At 41.3% G+C, this 21040-nt stretch overlaps 1 protein-coding gene across 2 annotated transcripts in view; it reads left to right on the top strand.

The window, feature by feature from the left end:
• LOC140204203 (probable E3 ubiquitin-protein ligase MID2) overlaps nucleotides 1–21040 on the top strand; it is a 243237-nt gene that overhangs the window by 11460 nt on the left and 210737 nt on the right. The window contains exon 1 of one of the 2 annotated variants that reach the window (XM_072270698.1): nucleotides 15259–15339. The exons of the other annotated variant lie outside the window; for it this stretch is intronic. The gene's annotated coding sequence lies outside the window, so the exon portion shown is untranslated. Of the gene's footprint in view, nucleotides 1–15258; nucleotides 15340–21040 lie in introns of those variants that run through there. 2 annotated transcript variants of the gene reach the window in all.

Genomic DNA, 21040 nt, shown 5'->3' with positions numbered 1-21040 from the left:
AACTTGATATCTATTTGTACAGACTGAACTGAATTTATTAAAGAGCCACATATCATTATTGGCCAGTCTGAATCCTGGAAACTTCGACAAAACTCTGCTGTCCTGACTCCAGGTGAAATCTGAGAAAAACCCTTTATGGTTTACAGCAGGCTGCATCAACACCTTTGCACTGTTTTTATTTAATTTGCCAGGCTAAACAGCTTTCAAATGAAACTTTTCCTGCAATTTGCCCTTCTCCAGACCTTGCTAATATACCAATATACCACCAACATCTCTTCAAATATCAATACTTCATTTAAAAACAATCAAACTCCCAAAATGTGTCCAACTCACAGCATTTCTGCCAGGCACAGTGGGGAAAATACATTCTGTGCATTTGAGGTAATGTGCAAATTGGTTTCTTTCTCTCTTTCACAGAAGGCAATTTGAGGTAACTTTTGATGTAGAAAATTGTACTCAGGAGATTCTGTGCCTGCCACTTAAACTGTCAAGCCACAGGAAAAAACAATCACAATTAAATCCAATTGTTACTGGAACCATGGCTATATTTTACTATGTTCAGTTTGAAGATTTCTGGAAGAATATCACCCCTCCTTTCACTTAAATACTACTTGAAATTTAAATCAAAACACTCTGAAGCCTAATGCACCTCATGCACACAGATGGCAGCTCATTATCTGCACTGAAAATGGAATGAAACAAATCATTCTAATGGGTCCTATAAAGGTTTAAACAACTGCTTTAAATTAAACTGGGGCAAATGATTGTGATTTAAGGTAAACTGTGGAAATATAGGATTTTCCTGCTTAAAACAGGGATAAGAAAGGGATTTAAACTTATCTAAAGGTGATGAGTGTAATTGAGAAACTAAGGAGGAGATATTGAATAGTACTTCAAAATGCTTGCTGGACTTGTTCTGTAAATAATTGACACCGACTTGATCTGCTGCAATTCACACACAAAATACGTGCTTCCCATCTCATTAATCTGATTGTAGAAACCAGCCACCTGCTCACAGCATTAAGTTTATATCTATCTACAAACTAGGTTTTCTGAGTGGGCTAACTCCAGTATCAGCTGGGGTGTAACTGTTAGAAGTCATTCCACAGGGCTGAGAAGATGTTCCAAACCATGAGAGAACAGAGAGCAGACGTCCTGATTTCCTGGTATGGCTTTCGATACATTGGTAGCAGAGTTGGAGAAGAGGAGCAAGGTCCTTTCAGCACATGAACTAAGGAATCCAGCAATATTAATGATAAAGTTGCAATGATAGGAGGCAGCTAATTAGGTTAATTCTGAGATTGAAGTACCCTGAATACCAGAGCTGATAAATGTCCAAGGTCAGTAGTGTCATCATCAAATCTCATCTTCTGGTAATTGGCATTACTAGTCTCTCTCACTGTTCCATGCATTAATATCCTTCTCACAATCTAATTCCTCCCACAATCACAACTGCTTAACATTCATATACTTCACCATACTTTTGCACATTTACCCACATCTTACAACTTTTACACATATCTTGCAGCTGGCATTCTCAGCCATATAGCCATGACAGGCACGTCACCAGACAGATTGGGAGGCATTCACTAACCCAGAGAAGATGGCACATAATCAGCATCAATGGCAGCATACTAGGTTTTATTCTATAAAAGGAGTCTTTTCTGAAATAAAAAGCCATCGTAAGATTCCTTTTAAAGGGACTGTTCAGTTGTCAGTCATCTTTATTGAGTGTTCCAACGAGAAAACTGTCTTTATGAAAAAGCTCATTCTGTGCAACACTGAGCAGGAATCTCTTATTACTGATTGCAATGCTTCAGTCCCGAACAGCATAATACTAAAGGCAATTATTCTCTGAAGTGCATGGGACTGTAAAGTCTAACTGTTCTAAAGAATCAGAACCACCAAACTCTTGCCTCTGGACTCGGAATCAATCTTTGCAAACATCTGTGCATGCTTACTGTGAATCAATTTGTTAAGTTTCAGTGATCTCCCTACAGGACGTGACCTTGTGGACAGAAAACCCAAGGCAGACCAGTAATTACATTTTTAGCCTTAAGCACAAGTAAGCTGCAGCACCGTTGGGTATTCAATGACTAATAGGAATTTTTGCAGTTTTATTAATGCAATTGGACACTGACTCCCAAATAAGGAGAATTAGCTGAAGATTTTAATCTTATTTCATCAGAGTCCTAATTAATAATATAAATGGAATTTTTAACATTGGTCCTTTGGCATGCTATTCTTCAATAAATCTTTTCAATTAAATATGCCTTAAAATGAAAATAACAAGTGTGAGAATTTGCAAAGAGAATGAATATTAATCAACTTGTACAATAATAATAAATACAGCATTAATTGCGCTGATCTAATAGAGCAGGTTCCACTGAGACTCATTGTCCATGGGGTATTGTCAGCAGGATCTCAAGGTGATGTTAGGAACATTGATTTAGTAGCAACTGATTACATGAAAGGTGAGGGAGCCTAGAACATGGGGAACATGACCCAAAAATTATGGCCACATATTACAGAAGTGAAGCTAGGATTTGCATCCAAAAACTAAGTAAACACTGGGTCCAAAATTAATTTTAATTCATTTAACCCAATGTTATTAAGGGATGTGAAGAAAACCATAATACATAGGAAAAGAATTAGGCCATTTGGCCCATCAAGTGCACTCCATCATTCAATTATATCTGATTTATTTTCACTTTCAACCCCTTTCTCTAGCCTTTTTCCTGAAGCCTATGGCATCCTTACTAGTCAAGAACCTATCAAACTCCACTTTAAATATACTCAATGACTTGGCCTCCACAGTCATCTGTGGCAATGAATTCCACAGATTCATCACTCTCTGGCTGAAGAAATTCCTGCTCATCTCTGTTCTAAAGGGCTGTTCGTCTATTCTGTGGCTGTGCACTCTGGTCCTAGAATCTCTCATTATTGGAAACATCCTCTCCATATCCTAGGCCTTTCAATATTTGACAGGTTTCAATGAGATACCCTCTCATTCTTCTAAGCTCCTGCGAGTACATGCCCAGAGTCACCAAATGTTCCTCAGACACTGTTACGAGAGATGCCGGCTTGTACTGTGAGTGTTACTTTAAGAGCGCCTGAGTGAGGCGGAGCTATGACGTCAGTCACAGGCTGTGGCAGCCTGCTGTGGACTTAAACAGAGAGAGAGAGAGAGAGAGACACTCAAGCTGTTGGAACTTGAGCTTGTCACTGCTATGGTTTGGAACTCTTCGATACCCAAAAGATTGGGTTGATCATTGGCACGTAGTGCACAACGGATGTGAGACTGTCACTTCGTATAATCCATATGTGTGGATTTGTTGGAGTATCCTGTGGTACCACTTTTGTTGGCCCTTTACATGGAATCGGGGTGTTGTGGTAACCACTTGAAGATGATATTCCTGTGATGGTCACCTGGGGATATTTCTAAGTAGATTTCGGAATGACTCAATGGACAAGATCTTCGGTGATTGTTATTTCATTCTACCAGTGTGGAACCTTTGATTCTTTGTATTGCCCTCTCTCCACATACCTCTGTGTGGATTACAAATCTCTCCCCTCACTCACTTATTTCATGGATTACTGAATTTTATTAACTTGCCATCTTAAAACTTTAAGAATTGTTCCTAAGCTTGATAGTTTGGGAGATATATACACACACACAACACTGTTAACCTGTTTATTTCGTTTAAGTTACTATATTTGAAGTAGATACTGGTAAAGATAATGGTTTTAACATAAAAACCTAACTCAGTGTATAATCTATTACTGCTGGTATGTGACAACATTAACTAATTCATTCTCGTAAACCTCCTCTGGACCCTCTCCAATGGCAGAACATCCTTTCTTAAAAATGCTTACAATACTTCAAATGTGGTCTGTTCAATGCATTATAAAGCCTCAGTATTACACCTTTGCTTTTATATTTGAGTCCTCTTGAAATGAACTTTGCAATTGCTTCCCTACCACTGACTCAACCTGCAAGTTGACCTTTAGGGAATCCTGCACCAGGACTCCCAACTCCCTTTGCACCTCCGATTACTGAATTTTTTTCCATTTTGGAAATCATTTACGCTTTATTCCTTCTACTAAAATGCTGGACCATAAATACCCCTCTACTATATTCCACCTGCCACTTCTTTGCCCATTCTCCTAATCTGTCTAAGTCCTTCTGCAGACTCCCTGCTTCCTCAGCACTACCTGCCCCTCCTTCTATCTTTGTATCATCCACAAACTTGTCTATTTACAATTCTGTCATCCATGTCATTGACAAAGAATCAGTCCCAACACTGACCCCTTAAGAACACCACAAGTCACCATCAGCCAATCTGAAAAGGCTCCCTTTACTTCTGCTCTTTATCTCCTGCCAGTTGGTCAATTTTCTATCCATGCGAGTATCTTTCATGTAACCCATGGGCTCTTATCTTATTTAGCAGCCTCATGTATGGCACCTTGTCAAAGGCCTTCAGAAAGTAAACACAGAGAATAGACATATGGAGTTCATTCACAGATTAGTTCAGAATGAACTGAATGCCAAATTAGGTTTGAAAACTAAATAATCCTTTTTTGTCCCTACATACACATATTACAGGAAATCAAAAGCATCTTAAGTATTCTATGAGTACAGCCAAGTGGAGGAAAACTATTTCATATTATTACATAGTTTTAAAATGATTTTTGCCTATTACCATCAGTATTTTCAATCTATATCTATTAAAGGAAGTATCATTCTCAGTGACCTTGAAGGAAGGACTCTGAAGAATTCGTTGTCATGTTATGTTAGCAGGTCATCCATGTGCACCTCCATCCCTAATACAAACTCACTCTAGATTAATTGCAGAGAGAAGGGTGCAAAGGTTCTAATAAGAATGCGCTCACAGCAGAACCCAATACAGCATCATTTATACATACACGTGTGTATTCATGAAGTAATAGTGAAGACATATACAAAAAATTAAAATGCTAAAACACTACTTGTGTTTTCAATGGACAACTGCTCTTGGGCAGAACGCTGGACTCCAGTATTGAAGCATACGGGATCAGGTCTCTGTATTTACTTTACTGGGTTTGTTGGTTTTAATGTGACAGGCAATTAGTTGACCTATATATTTAAGGTTGTAAAGTTAGTTTCCAGAAGACTGGTTTATTGCCACATCCTAACCTGCAATCTGCCTTGATCCTTTGGTGTTAAATGTATCTTTAATAGGATTTTCACCACCTGGAAGTACCTTGGTCCGTTGAGAGATGATGAATGTGTAAACCAGAAAGTTAGTATTAAAACGTATATAAGCACATAAGTATGTCCATTAATCGCAATGTTGGCAATTCACTATGTAATGGTGATATCCTAACAATAAAGTTAATAAAGCCCGTCTCACATCATATTCTCCTTTTGTGTTTTAGTGCTGCTGAATACTGATTAATGAATTCTGATGAAAGATTAACAATGTTCAAAGTTCAAACTAAGTTTAATATCAAACAACATGAATAGCACCATATACAACCCTGAGATGTGTTTTCATGCAGGAATACCCAGCAAATCCAAGAACCATGGTAGAATCGGTGAAAGACCACAAGCAACAAGATGGACAAACTGTACATATAAAAGAGAAAAAAGTGAAATAATAAGTACATAATAAGTCTCAAGAAGATGAGAAGAAGAGTCCTTGAAAGTGAGTCCATAGATGGTGAGAACAGTTCAGTGATGGGTTGAGTGGTTCAGAGCTTCTGATTCAAGAACTTGATGGTTGAGGGGTAATAACTTTCCCTGATCTGGTGGTGTGAGTCCTGAGGCTCCTGTACCTTCTGTATACAGCAGCATGAAGAGAGCATGACCTAGACAATGGGGCTCCTTGATGTTGGATGCTGCTTTCCTGCGACAGCGCTCCATGTGGATGTGCTTAATTCAAACTGTTGATTCTGTTTCTCTCTCCACAGTTACTGTCTGGCCTGCCGAAAATGTTTGCGTTTTCAGTTTTTAATGGAGGCTAATAAACCCTTCTTGGCATGTGTAATTGTGTGAATGGCAGATAAAGCATGAAAAACATTACTAGCCATGTCCTCCTGATACTGTTTTTGTTTGCAAGTGAACAAACTGAGTTAGTGTTGTACTTCTGGTACCATTTGAAGATCCTACCATTTGAACAGCAATGAAACTTGTACATGTTGAGAAAAGAAAAACATATGGTTATAGCACAGTATATAGACGCTGAGGAATGAGTCACTGCAAACCAACCTCAGTCCTTAATTCATAGTAGGAAGCATCAAACTTTCAAGGACACATACTGTTTATATCTTCTTGGCAGCTAAGTATGGAATTTATTTCAGTAAAACAAAGGCAGACCATATAAATCTCTTCTGCAAGTGAAGTGATAGCTGGGTGGCTGATCTCATGGGTTATTTTCTTTACTGGTAGATAATGTGTACAGGGAAAGGTTCGTTTTCCTGACTTGCGACTGCAAGAATGTTTATATTTTTTTCCTTATCATTTCACATATTCGCTTGTATTATGTTTAAGAAATATTGCTCCTGGAACTTTTGCAAGGGTTCTGCTGCACAGGATCATCATAGCATCCAAAGAAATAGCCTAAAGGATTTAAAGTGGCTGTATATGATTTTCTTGAAGATTTTTGCCAGAAGTTCCAATAGCTCAGGAAAACAAGAGAGCTCTCCTCTCCCTTGTGTGCATTTGTGTTGTATTTTCTAGTCTGAGCTGGCTTGATTAAAAAGTAGCTGCCTCACTGTTGGCCAGAATGCCTTTGGGATGAGAGTGGAGAATTGTAAATTTGACCTGTCTTTTATCAATGTCTTCACGGTTTCCTGGAAATGTTCAATGAAAGGGGAAAGTAGATACCTATTTACATGGGGACATTCTCATCCCTATCAAGTTTCCCCAAATATTTACGACTGATGTTTTTTTTTCCAAGTGTGGGCTAAATTGAAACTCAGCAGCTAACTGTAAAGTGCAATACACAAATTTGATAATTACCAGACAATCTGTTTCAGTAAAGCAGAAATAAATAACGTTCAGGATACCATGCTGAACTTTCCTACTTTAAATCATATCAATGAATTTTTAATGTTCACCTTAACCACCACTGGTTGTGTTGCCTTTTGTTCCACCTTATGATGGTCAGTTCTTTGGCTTGTTTGAGAAATTTACTTATGAACCATAGAGAACATGATACTAAATTTCAAAATAAAATATTAAAATAAATGCCCTGCCCACACAGAGCTTCAACTATCTTTTGGGAATTTAGTTAATCCTCATTCTATATAATGCTCTGTCAGTATTTATTGTAAACCCTCTGAGTAGATTCACTAATTAAGAGTGCTTTATATTGAGAACTCCTCTTTATGGGGCTTTTTCTTGTAAATGTTTGGGTCCAGTTTTAATGTGAATTTACAGGGATGTGAGGTTACCTTTTGAAAATACCCATATCACGTGGCGATGGATCTCCTGTGATGTCTTTTGATATGCCACCAAGAATAACAGACTCAGAAATTACAGGTTCAATCTCTACTTTAATCTCAGTGAAGCATCTGGAAATGAGAAACAAGGACAGTTTACTTCTCCTTTAATCATTTATTTTGTTAGAAATTGCAAAGATCTATAGATAAGTAATTTGCAGTAGCCTGCAATACCATATTACTTATGCCTTATCATCTACTTTGGGACATCTCCTAAACAATCAATTTTCATTGAAATGCTAGTGTTTCTAACTCAACTACTACATAACCTTTAAGAAAATAAAGAAGAAAACATTAGTAATAATAATAATAATTGATTTATAGAGCACTTTGCATACAGGCAATGTAGTTCACAGTACTTTACATTGGAGGGGAAAAGTGCAAACATGAAAATAAAATTAAAAATAAATGTAAATGACAGAAAGATGTTAGTTAAAAGCAAGATTAAATAAACAAATTCTGAGCTGGTATTTGTTTGTGTTAACTAAGTCTATATACTTTATAGTTTTAGGTATTGAATTCTACAGTTTAGGAGCATAGTTCAAAAAAAAATTGAGGAAGATCATTTAATTTTATGGGACTGGCAGAAGATAGACCTGAGAGCTTGAGCAGGATTAAATAAATTAGTTACACTCTCACAGCCATGATCAAGAGAAAAAATAGCAATAATTTTTGTAACTTTAAAATTTAATAACTCCTTTGGATTAAAATTATAAATCATTCTACAAAACTTTCCAGAATGTGTTTTCCTTCCAAATTTCTTTCATAAAGCATCTGTACATTTATGACTGCCTGCTATTGCATTCTTCTTAAGAAAGCTGAATTAAACATTGCATGCAGTGGAATGTCAAATTTTGGCAAACTTACCTTGCAACCGAGCAGTAGTTAAAAATGTAATCTATTCTGATAAATTTCACTGAAATTCCATTTTCTACACTGAACTGAGCAAGAAATGCTGCAGTATTTTTTAAAAAATCAGATGACAGATGCATTAATCTCAGCCAATAATTCTTTACACCTCAGAAGCAAGCCCCCTCATTAAGTTCTGTTATTTGCCGGCAGCAAATGTGAAATGCACTTAATCATTAAGTCAACAACAGTAAGTAATTAGTGTTAGCTCTCAAAGAATTTGGAAGGGTGTTTATTTTTCACCTCACTGTTTTACAGGGTTGAAAAATCTTCATTAGGTGCACTTACATGTTTCTGCTCATTATTTTGCAACAAAAGCTGCCTGTTCATGTACTTTTCCTCAAGAACTGGAGTTTAAAATGTCCCTATCATGGCAAGGATTACAAATTATATATATATTCGACCTTACAGGCCGAGACCCTTCAGTAGGACTGGAGAAAAAAAAAGATGAGTTAGAAGGGAGGGGAGGAAGAAACACAAGGTGATAGGAGAAACTGGGAGGGGGGAGAGGTGAAGTAAAGAGATGGAGGTTGGTTGGTGAAAGAGATACAGGGCTAGAGAAGGGGGAATCTAATAGAGGATGGAAGGCAATGGAAGAAAGAAAGAGGGGGAGGAGCACCAGAGGGAGGTGATGGGCAGGCAAGGGGATAAGGTGAGAGAGGGAAAAGGGGATGGGAAATGGTGAAGGAAGGAGGGCAGGAGCTCATTACCAGAAGTTTGAGAAATTGAAGTTCATGCCATCAGGTTGGAGGCTACCTAGGCAGAATGTGAGATGTTGCTCCTCCAACCTGAGTGTGGCCTCATCATGACAGTAGAGGAGGCTGTGCATGGACATGTTGGAAAGGGAATGGGAAGAGGAGTTAAAATGGGTGGTTACTGGGAGATCCTTCTTTTTCTGGCGGACAGAGCATAGGTGCTCGGCGAAGCAGTCCCCCAATCTGCGTTAGCTCTCACGATATAGAAGAGGCCACACCAGGAGCACAGGATACAATAGATTTCTTACATTTCATGCAGGTCTGCCCTCACCCCATGCTCCCGCCACCCCACCAGTGATAGGGTTCCTCTTGTCCTCATCTACCATCCCATCATCCTCCATGGCTAGCACATAATCCTCCAGAACTTCTGCCATCTCCATTGGGATGCCACCACCAAGCATACCTTTCCCTACCCCCACCCCACTTCTTGCTTTCCACAGGGATCACTTCCTACACGACTCCCTTGTCCAGTCATCCCTCCCCACTGATCTCCCTCCTGGCACATCCTTGCAAATGGAACAAGTGCCGCACCTGCCCCTACACCTCCTCCCTCACTACCATTCAGGGCCCCAAGCAGTCCTTCCAGGTGAGGTGACATTTCACCCACAAGTCTGTTGGGGTCACCTTCTGTATCTGGTGCTCCCTGTATATCTGTGTGACCTGATGTAGATTGGAAGACCGCTTTGCAGAACACCCATGCTCCATCTGCCAGAAAAAGCAGGATCTCCCAGTAGACACCCATTTTAATTCCACTTCCCATTCCCATTCCGACATGCTCAAGCATGGCCTCCTCTTCTGTCACAATGAGGCCACACTCAGGTTGGAGGAGCAACACCTTGCATTCCATTTGTGTAGCCTCCAACTTGATGGCATGAGCATCAATTTCTTGAACTTCCAGTAATGCCCACCCCCCTCTATTCTCTACCCCCTTTTCCCTCTCTCACCTTATCTCCTTGTCTGCCCATCACTTCCCTCTGGTACTCCTCCCCCTTTTCTTTCTTTCTTCCATGGCCTTCTGTCCTCTTTTATTAGATTCCCCCTTCTCCAGCCCAGTAATGTCTTTCACCAATCAACTTTCAAGCTCTGTACTTCACCCCTCCACCCCTCACAGTTTCTCCTATCACCTTGTGTTTCTTCCTCCCCTCCCTTTTAACTCTGACTCCTCATCTTTTTTCTCCAGTCCTGCTGAAGGGTATTGACCCAAAATATCAACTGTTCTCTTTTCCATAGATGCTGCCTGGCCTGCTGAGTTCCTCCAGCATTTTGTGTGTGTTGCTTGGATTTCCAGCATCTGCAGATTTTCTCTTCTTTATTGTGATTCTGTCATTGTTTTAATATGGTCTGACACCAATGATTCCAAAATATATTTTATATTGTTTTCTTACAAGGAAAAACTACGCTTTTTCCCTAGATGAATAACTAGAGTATATCGTGTATCACGGATGGTCTGTGATGTCATCTTTTCCTTGGTATTAAGCTGCATGTTTTCTTCTTAAATCTAAGACTTTCAGATGAACACCTGGCAAACTTCCTCTCCACCCCATCCCACCATCATAACCAAAGCCCTTTCCAGAATGAAGGCAATTTTAGTCATTTTTCAATACATTTATAATCATTAAACTGCATTTTGTTTCAGTACATAGGATTTCTAAAATGAAGGAATGTGTCCTGACTGTATCTTGAATGGTATTTTAAACAGCATATTCTAACTTCAAAGATCACAGGAATGTCAGAGCAGTACTCAGAGGACCTCACCCACAGAAGCATTTTGGGTGGAGCTCAGAAAGAGGAAAGGCGCAATTACACTGGGATTAGGCCTTTCAAAAGCCGCTGGGAGGTGGAGGAACAGATATGCAGATTATGGAATGGTGCAGTAACTACCGAGTTGTCATATTGGAGGATTTTAACTCCCTCAGTATTGATTGCAACTTCCTTAATAACAAACAAGAATCTCAGATGAGGTGGATTTCTTCAGTGCTTCCAAGAGGGGTTCTTGAAACAGTGTGAAAAGTCCAGCTAGAGGAGAGAACATACTGAACTAGTCTTGGGAAATGAGCCAGGCTAGATGACAGACCTGATCGTGCATGAACATTTTGGGAATAGTGATCACAACTCATTAGGTTTTAATGCAATATGAGAAAGGATAAAATCAGATCTGGCAGGAATGTACTAAATTTGGGGAGGGCAAAATTACAGCAGAAGGAGACGTATGTAAGGGGTGTCAATTGGGAGCAGCTGGTGTCAGACAAGTCCACATCTGACATGGGAGTTGTTTAAAAACCAGAGTTCAGAATCAGCATTTTCTGGTAAGGAGTGCGGACAAGGGTGGTAAGTTAAGAGAGGCCAAAGAGGTCCTGAATTTAGACAGGAAGGAAAAGATGACATACATAAGGATTAGGAATTTAAAATCAGACTGGGCCTTTGTGAAATACAAAGACAGCAGGAAAATGCTCAAGCAGGTGAATACAAAAGTCAAAATATGCCATGAAATATCCTTGGTGAGCAGGATCAATGACAATCATGAGGCATTTTATACTAGTATTAAGAATAAAAAGGGTAGCTAAGGAAAAAATCGATACATTCATAGATAAAGCAGGGAATTTGTGCTTGGTGCCAGAGCAAGTGGCTGAGATGCTAAATGAAAACTTAATGTTGCTATCTACTGGGAAGAAGAAATTGGAGGATAGTGAAAACAGAGTGGGGCCAGCTTATGATCTAGGATATTTTAAGATAAAAGGGGAGGAAGTGCTGTGCCTTCTGAAAAGCATTGAGGTGGATAACTCCCCAGGGCATAAAGCATATATCCAGGAATATTAAAAGAAGCAAGTGAGGAGATTGCTGGGTATTTGACAAGGATCTTTGCACCCTCACTAACGATAGGTGAGGTCTTGGAGAGTGGCATATATTGTGCCTTTGCACAAAACATGAAATAGGGATAACCTCGGTAATTATAGGCCAGTGATAAGGAAACTGTTAGGCAGGATTCTGAGGGATGAGGTTTATGCGCGTTTGGTAAACATGGCCTCCTTAAGGACAATCAGCATAGCTTTCTGCAGGGCTGATCAAGCCATACAAACTTGACTGAGTTTTATTAAGGAGGTGATAAAAATGTTATCTACATGGCCTTTAGTATGGAATTTGACACGGTCGGTCACAGCAGACTGATTTAGAAGATAATGATGCATGTTATCTAGAGTAAATTGCAAGTTTAAATATCCAGCTGGCATACTTACAGAAGACAGAGTAAGGGTGGAATTCTGTTTTCTGGCTGGAAGTCTGTGACCAGTGGTGTTCTGCAAGGATCAGTGCTGGGGCATCTGTTCATGATACACACCAAAGATTTCAATGAAACTGTAGATGGTGGGTTATCAAATTTTTTGATGACAACAAGATTGGTGAAGTTGTGGGCAGTGTAAAGGGTTATTAAAGAAAACAGTAGGACATGGGCAGAGGAGAGGCGGACAGTCTTATTCAGGCAAATGTGAGGTGTTGTACATTGGGAGGTCAAATGAAAGGAGAAAGAAAGTATACATTTAATGGTAAGTCCTTTAATTGCAAGGAGAGACGGAGAAGATGGTGGAGCGACGCAGCGCGCGTAGCCGTTCCAAATGATATCGTAATTGTAACTAGGGGCCGTGCACAAACTGGATTTGATGGATACAGCCGTGAGAAGCGCAGAGGAACATCTGGACTAACTTCTGAAATGCCTGCTTCGCTGCCGCTGCTACTGTGCGATCGAGAATCTCCGGAGATGAAGGCCCCAAATCCTTGGCTTTGCATATCGCCTGTTGCCGGGGCCGGGGTCGAAGCACTCGGCAGAGATGGCGCTCGGTGCTCCGTGTCGAATAGTTGGTCAGAGGCTCAGAGTTTTTCGGACAGACTCAGAGTCGGACTGTGGTCGGATGCTTCCGGGATGCTGCACCGGCAAGTTGGTGGCGCTGGAGGTTTACCGTCTGCGTGAGTTGATGGGACTTTCGAGAGACTTTAAGACTTTTACTGTGCCAGGGTCTGTTCTTATCAAATTACGGTATTGCTTTGCACTGTTGTAACTATATGTTACAATTATGTGTTTTTTGTTAAGTTTTTAAGTCGGTTTGTCATGTGTTTTTCATGATATCATTCTGGAAAAACATTTTATCATTTCTTAATGCATGCATTACTAAATGACAATAAAAGAGGACTGTGTGTCCTCATAATCATAATAATAATAATCATAATACCAAGGGACCTTGGATCCAGATCCATAGTTCACTGAAAGTGGCTACATAACTGAAAAATCTAATGTACAGACACTCCTGTGCAATCTATGTATATAACCTACCTTATGTATTTATATTTATTGTATGTTTATTGTTATTGTGTTGTATCAGATCCAGAGTAACAAATATTTTGTTCTCCTTTATCCTTGTCCACTGGAAATGACATTAAACAATCGTAAAGGAGGTAAAAAAGGCATATCGAATGCTTGTCCTAATTGGGTGGGGGTGTTGAGTATAGGAGTAAGGAGTTCATGCTGCAGCTATATAAATATTTAGTCAGACCTCACTTTGAAGTACTGTACAAAGTTCTGGTCAGCCCATTATAGAGGGTGCGGAAGAGGTTTAGCAGGACGCTGTCTTGATTAGAAGATATGAACTATAAGGACAAGCTGGACAAACTTGAATTGTTCTCCTTGAGTGTCAAAAGCTAAGGGGAGACCTGATCAAAGTTTCTAAAATCATGTGAGGCATCAGTAGGGTAGACAGTCAGAATCTATTCCCTGGAAAGAAATAGACACCAGCAGATGTGCTTTAATGGTTGGGGGTGGATCGCGGATGTTTAATGGCAATTTATTTTTTACACAGAGTAGTAGGTGCCTGCAGTGGGTTACCAGAGACAGTGGAGGAGATTAAGAGGTTCTTAGATAAACACATGAATATGAAGGGAATAAAGGGATATGGAGGATAAACAGGAGGAGAAAATTTAGTATAAATTAGCATCAGGGTCAGCACAATATCATGGGCCGAGTGGCCTGTCCAGTGCTGTACTCTTCAATGTTCTACAACAATGATATTTGTAGAGAGGGAAGACTAAATAAGAATATGAACAAAATGAAATCATGTCCTTTATTTCTTGATTACTGTTAACTTTTAAGCTATTGTCAATCTAAATTGGAGAATGTTCACTTAACCAAGAGGAATATAGAATGTAAAGTAACCGCAACAAATGTTGAAAGTCTAATTTGGGTTGTAGTTCTAACCAAATAACCAGGCGGATAAATTCAACAGAAAGGGTACAGTACTTGTCGGTGACCAAATTAAATATCTGTGTGTTCTACACTGACTTTGTTGTGACACTGTCTGGTCCCAAGTTCTTTTTAGTTTTGAATTGGGGTATGGCCTTTGCATCTCATTGGTCAGGTGTGTTGGCAAAACTGGCTTGATAGACCGCTTTGCTGAACACCGACGCTCTGTCCACCAGAGAAAGCAGGATCTCCCAGTGGCCACACATTTTAATTCCACATCCCATTCCCATTCTGATATGTCTATCCACGGCCTCCTCTACTGTAAAGATGAAGCCACACTCAGGTTGGAGGAACAACACCTTATATTCCATCTGGGTAGCCTCCAACCTGATGGCATGAACATCGACTTATCTAACTTCCGGCCCACCTCCCCCTCGTACCCCATCTGTTATTTATTTTTATACACACATTCTTTCTCTCACTCTCCTTTTTCTCCCTCTGTCCCTTTGACTATACCCCTTGCCCATCTTCTGGGTTCCCCCCCCCACTTGTCTTTCTTACCAGACCTCCTGTCCCATGATCCTCTCATATCCCCTTTGCCAATCACCTGTCCAGCTCTTGGCTCCATCCCTCCCCCTCCTGTCTTCTCCTATCATTTTGGATCTCCCCCTCCCCCTCCCACTTTCAAATCTCTTACTCACTCTTCCTTCAGTTAGTCCTGACGAAAGGTCTCGGCCTGAAGCGTCGACTGTACCTCTTCCTAGAGGTGCTGCCTGCCCTGCTGCGTTCACCAGCAACTTTGATGTGTGTTGCTTGAATTTCCAGCATCTGCAGAATTCCTGTTGTTTGCGTTTGATAGGCTGTTGTGGGATGGAGTCAAGAACACCCAGAACAAAGACCGATCCACTATTGAGGAGGTCCTTGAAGTGTTCCTCCCAGAGGGTGTGAATGACTTTTCTGTTTCTGGTGAGTTCCACTCATGCTGCTAGTTTTTAGTGGGATGGCTGTTGGTTTCTATAGTGCTGAAGAATACAAGCATGGAAGCCAGTAAATTGTTACTCTCCGACACGCACTCCATCCGGATTTGATCAGGGACCTCGAGGTAAGGGAACCATTAGGAGGTAGTGACCATAATATGATCAGTTTTAATCTACAATTTGAGAGGGAGAAGGGAAACTCGGAAGTGTCAGTATTACAGTTGAACAAAGGGAACCATGGTGCTATGAGGGAGGAGCTGGCCAAAGTTCAATGGAACAATACCCTAGCAGGGATGACAGTGGAACAGCAATGGCAAGTGTTTCTGGGAATAATGCGGAAGGTGCAGGATCAGTTTGTTCCAAAGAGGAAGAAAGATCCTAAGGGGAGTAAGGGGAGGCTGGGGCTGACAAGGGAAGTAATGGACAGTATAAAAATAAAAGAGAAGAAGTATAACATAGCAAAGACGAGTGGGAAGCCAGAGGAATGGGAATCTTTTAAAGAGCAACAGAAGGTAGCTAAAAAGGCAATACGCAGAGAAAAAATGAGGTACGAAGGTAATCTAGCCAAGAATATAAAGGAGGATAGTAAACGCTTCTTTAGGTATATGAAAAGGAAAAAAATAGTTAAGACCACAATTGGGCCCTTGAAGACCGAAGCGGATGAATTTATTATGGGGAACAAGGAAATGGCAGACGAGTTGAACAGGTGCTTTGGATCTGTCTTCACTGGGGAAGACACAAACAATCTCCCAGATGTAATAGTGGCCAAAAGACCTAGGGTAATGGATGAATTGAAGGAAATTTATATTAGGCAGGAAATGGTGTTGGATAGGCTGCTGGGTCTGAAGGCTGATAAGTCCCCGGGACCTGATGGTCTACATCCCAGGGTACTTAAGGAGGTGGCTTTAGAAATCGTGGACGCATTGGTAATCATTTTCCAATGCTCTATATGTTCAGGATCAGTTCCTGTGGATTGGAGGGTGGCTAATGTTGTCCCTCTCTTCAAGAAGGGAGGAAGAGAGAAAACAGGGAATTATAGACCGGTTAGCCTGACGTCGGTCGTGGGAAAGATGCTGGAGTCAGTTATAAAAGATGAAATTATGACACATCTGGATAGTAGTAACAGGGTTGGTCCGAGTCAGCATGGGGAAATTGTGCTTGACTAATCTTCTGGAATTTCTTGAGGATGTAACTATGAAAATGGACAAGGGAGAGCCAGTGGATGGAGTGTACCTGGACTTTCAGAAAGCCTTTGGTAAAGTCCCACATAGGAGATTAGTGGGCAAAATTAGGGCACATGGTATTGGGGGCAGAGTACTGACATGGATTGAAAATTGGCTGGCTGACATAAAACAAAGAGTAGCGATTAACGGGTCCCTTTCCGAATGGCAGGCGGTGACCAGTGGAGTACCGCAGGGTTCAGTTCCGGGACCGCAGCTGTTTGCAATATATATTAATGATTTAGATGAGGGAATTAAAAGTAACATTAGCAAATTTGCCAATGACACAAAGCTGGGAGGCAGTGTGAAATGTGAGGAGGATGCTATGAGAATGCAGTGTGACTTGGACAGGCTGGGTGAGTGGGCAGATGCATGGCAGATGCAGTTTAATGTGGATAAATGTGAGGTTATCCACTTTGGTGGTAAGAACGGGAAGGCAGATTATTATCTAAATGGAGTCAAGTTAGGAAAAGGGGAAGCACAACGAGATCTAGGTGTTCTTGTGCATCAGTCACTGAAAGCAAGCATGCGAGTACAGCAGGCAGTGAAGAAAGCTAATGGCATGCTGGCCTTCATAACAAGGGGAATTGAGTATAAGAGCAAAGAGGTCCTTCTGCAGCTGTACAGGGCCCTGGTGAGACCACACCTGGAGTACTGTGTGCAGTTTTGGTCTCCAAATTTGAGGAAGGACATTCTTGCTATTGAGGGAGTGCAGCGTAGGTTCACAAGGTTAATTCCCGGGATGGCGGGACTGTCATATGTCGAAAGATTGGAGTGACTGGGCTTGTATTCTCTGGAATTTAGAAGGCTGAGAGGGGATCTTACTGAAACATATAAGATTATTAAGGGATTGGACACGCTGGAGGCAGGAAGCATGTTCCCGCTGATGGGTGAGTCCAGAACCAGAGGCCACAGTTTAAGAATTAGGGGTAGGCCATTTAGAACAGAGTTGAGGAAAAACTTTTTCGCCCAGAGAGTGGTGGATATATGGAATGCTCTGCCCCAGAAGGCTGTGGAGGCCAAGTCTCTGGATGCTTTCAAAAAAGAGATGGACAGAGCTCTTAAAGATAGCGGAATCAAAGGTTATGGGGATAAGGCAGGAACTAGATACTGATAGTGGATGATCAGCCATGATCACAGTGAATGGCGGTCCTGGCTCGAAGGCCCAAATGGCCTACTCCTGCACCTTTTAGCTATTGTCTATCTGCTATGTGTTCTTTTGGGTTTTTTGCAAAAAGTCTTGTTAAAATCTTTCTCTTCTCTTGAGGAAAGATGGGGCTTCAAATCCAGAAACATCTTACATTAGTGTTGAGTTAGCTCCTGATCTCTTATTCCTGTCATACCAGTCCTGGTTAATCTTCTAGATTATGGAACACACTCACTTTGGCATTAATAGCACCACACTGAAACACATTGGCTGGCAAGGGGTACTCCTTCTTCCGAAGGGGGAAACCAGAACAGAAACATCACTTTCAAGCAACGTGTTTCATAGAACGCAGAACATAGAACAGTACAATATAGAACAGGCCTTGCTGTCCACGATGTTGTGTGGAATTTAACCTATTCCAAGATCAATCTAACCCTTCTCTCCCATATAGCTCTCCATTTTCTTTTATCTATGTGCCTATATAAGAGTATCTTAAAAGTCTCTAAGAAACCCCTAACCTCTACCATTACTTTTGGCAGTGCATTTCGGAAGCCTATCAATGTGTGTGTGTGTGTCTATATATATACATACACATCCCACTATACTTACCTCCAAACACATTAAGGTCCTGTCCCCTTATATTAGCTATTTCCACCCTGGGAGAAAGCCTCTGGCTGTCCACTCTGTCTATGCGTCGTATTTTCTTGTACACCTGTACTAAGATACCTCTCATCCTCCCCTCCAAAGGGAAAAGTCTGATCTTGCTCCACCTATCCTCATAAGACATGCTCCCCAATCCAGCCAGCCTCCCAGTAAATCTCTACTGCCCCTAATCTAAAGCGTTCACATCCTTTCTGTAATGAGGAGACCAGAAATGAACACAGTATTCCAAGAGCGGTCTAACCAGGGTTTTATAGTACTGTAACGTTACCTCATAGCCCTTGAACTCAATCCCCTGACTAATGAAGGCCACACCAGCACACCATATGCCTTTTTTTTGATCTCCCTACCAATTTGTGCTGCAACTTTGAGGCACCTATGGATGTGAACCGCATGATCCTTCTGTTCCTCCACACTGTTAATAATCCCAACATTAACCCTTGTGTTCTGCCTTCGAGATCAAACAGCTAAAGTGAATCACTTCACACATTTCTACATTTGACTCCATCTGTCACTTCTCAGCCCAGCTCTGTATCCTATCAAAGACCCGTCTTACACAATGACAACCTTCTACACTATCCACAACACCACCAACTTTCTTGTCATTTGCCAACATGTAAACCCACCCTTCCATTTCCTCATCCAAGTCATTTATAAAAATCACAAAGAGCAGGCGTCCTAGAAAACATTCCTCCAAACACCACTGATCATGAGCCTCCAGGCAGAATACATTCCATCTACTACCGCAAGCAAGCCAATTCTGAATCCACACAGCCAAGTTTCCCTCGATACCATGCCACCTGACTTTCTGAATGAGCATACCATTGGGAACCTTGTCAAGTGCCTTACTGAAATCCGTATATCAATTTCACCATGAAAATTTAGCTCATCTAGCATCCCAGTGGCTCCCTCTGCATAATTAAGATCCTTCAGTTCATTTTAACAAGGAATCAAACATTACAGATATCAATGCAAACGCCCCAATCATTGATTCAGATTCAGATTTATTTGTCGCATTTACATTAAACCATAAAGTGTGAGCAACCAACACACCCAAGGATGTGCTGAGTGCAGCTTGCAAGTTGTCACCGCACATTCTGGAGTTGACACAGCATGCCCACAATGATCAGCAGAACACCACAAGGAGCAGCAGTAACAGCAACAGAGCAAAATAAGACAACAGCAACAGAACAAGCCCCTTCCCCTCCCTCCGCTCCCTCACACACACAGACAGGCTGTCTCTGGGCCTCCAGTCCAGGGCCTTGGACTTTCAGAGTTGCAAACGTTATGTCTCCAACCTCCAGTTCTGACTCGGGTTTGCAGACTCGACCTTTGGGCCAGTACCTCAGACTTACTGAGCTCTGGACTTCAGCCTTTAGCTTTGCTGACCTCTGGCTCCAGTGGCCAGGGATTCATGCCTCCTGCCTGTACAGATTTTCCAACCTAAGATTCAATGACCTGGGGGTTGCTGGTCTTCTCAGAATCTGCTAAGTGTCTCTGTCCTCAACTTTCAGACTAGCATAGTCCTCTGTCTCAGATGACATGGGGAGGGGAGGGTCACCGTCCCTCGTAATGCCAGTCTGCACGGATTTCCAATTCAGAATACACTGCCCTGGTGATTGCTGGTCTCCTCGGTGCCTACCGACCTGATCTTTGGGATTGCCGACTGCCGTGGAGCAAAGATTTGAATTCCAAAAACCCTGGCTCCTGCCCCTGACTCTTCATTCCCCCTCATCCCTGTCCCTAAACCATAACCTGGCCCTTGGCTGCCCACTCTGTCCCTCAAAATCATCCCTTCATACAAAAATAAAAGCAACTAAGTGTGAGCCAATACATTGATGGACATTGTGGCTCGGCGCCATCTTGGCCTGAACACTGATTTCTGCCCCTGACTCTTCACTTACGACCCCTGACCTCTAAATCTCTCCAATCCCAGTCCTAAACCCTAACTTACACTGTCCATACGAACAAAAAAATACCAAGTCTGAACCATAACATCAATGAACATCTCAACTCTGCACTGTCTTGATCGGAAGATTCAGATTAAATTGAATTCAGATTCTATCACCTTGAAACTGCAGATGAGGTCAAGGAGAGCACCTACATTGATCTTGAAATTCCCCTCATTCATATCCCAAAAGGAATCAAACAGATTCTCCAGGGTGACTTTGAAACTAGAGAGAGAAAGGACTTAACCCTTTGGAAAAGTGTGAGCAAGGAAGGAATAAGGGAGGCTAAATGCATTTATTGAATGATGTTATGTACTGAAGATCAGTAAGTAATTCAGCTTTTATTGCAAAGTGCAGCTTCCTATTGTGAGTGTCAATTTTGCTTAGTTCACACATTCTTGCTATGAATTAGATTGAAGTCCCAGTGCAGACTTCTGCACACTATCTAGGCCAGTGCTTCTCAAACATTTTGTGCATGTTTTCAACTTGTTGTGCCCAATATAGCATGCTTCACCCACCATTAAATGCCTGATGATGTCACAGATCACTGCTCTTAAGAATTGGGGCTGTCCTCGGAATTGATAGGAGCCCAAGGGTGTGTGAGTTAATATGTTGAATATACTATTTCATTCTGAACTTTCCAATTAACTTATGTCAATATAAATAAAACCTGATGGACTCCTTTTAATCTTCTCCCCCACTACAAGGAATACT

The sequence above is a fragment of the Mobula birostris genome, chromosome 10, assembly GCF_030028105.1.
Source record: "Mobula birostris isolate sMobBir1 chromosome 10, sMobBir1.hap1, whole genome shotgun sequence".
Classification (NCBI taxonomy): Eukaryota; Metazoa; Chordata; class Chondrichthyes; order Myliobatiformes; family Myliobatidae; genus Mobula; species Mobula birostris.
The sequence above is the reverse complement of the archived record's forward strand: the minus strand, read 5'-3'. Positions and strand labels throughout refer to the sequence as shown.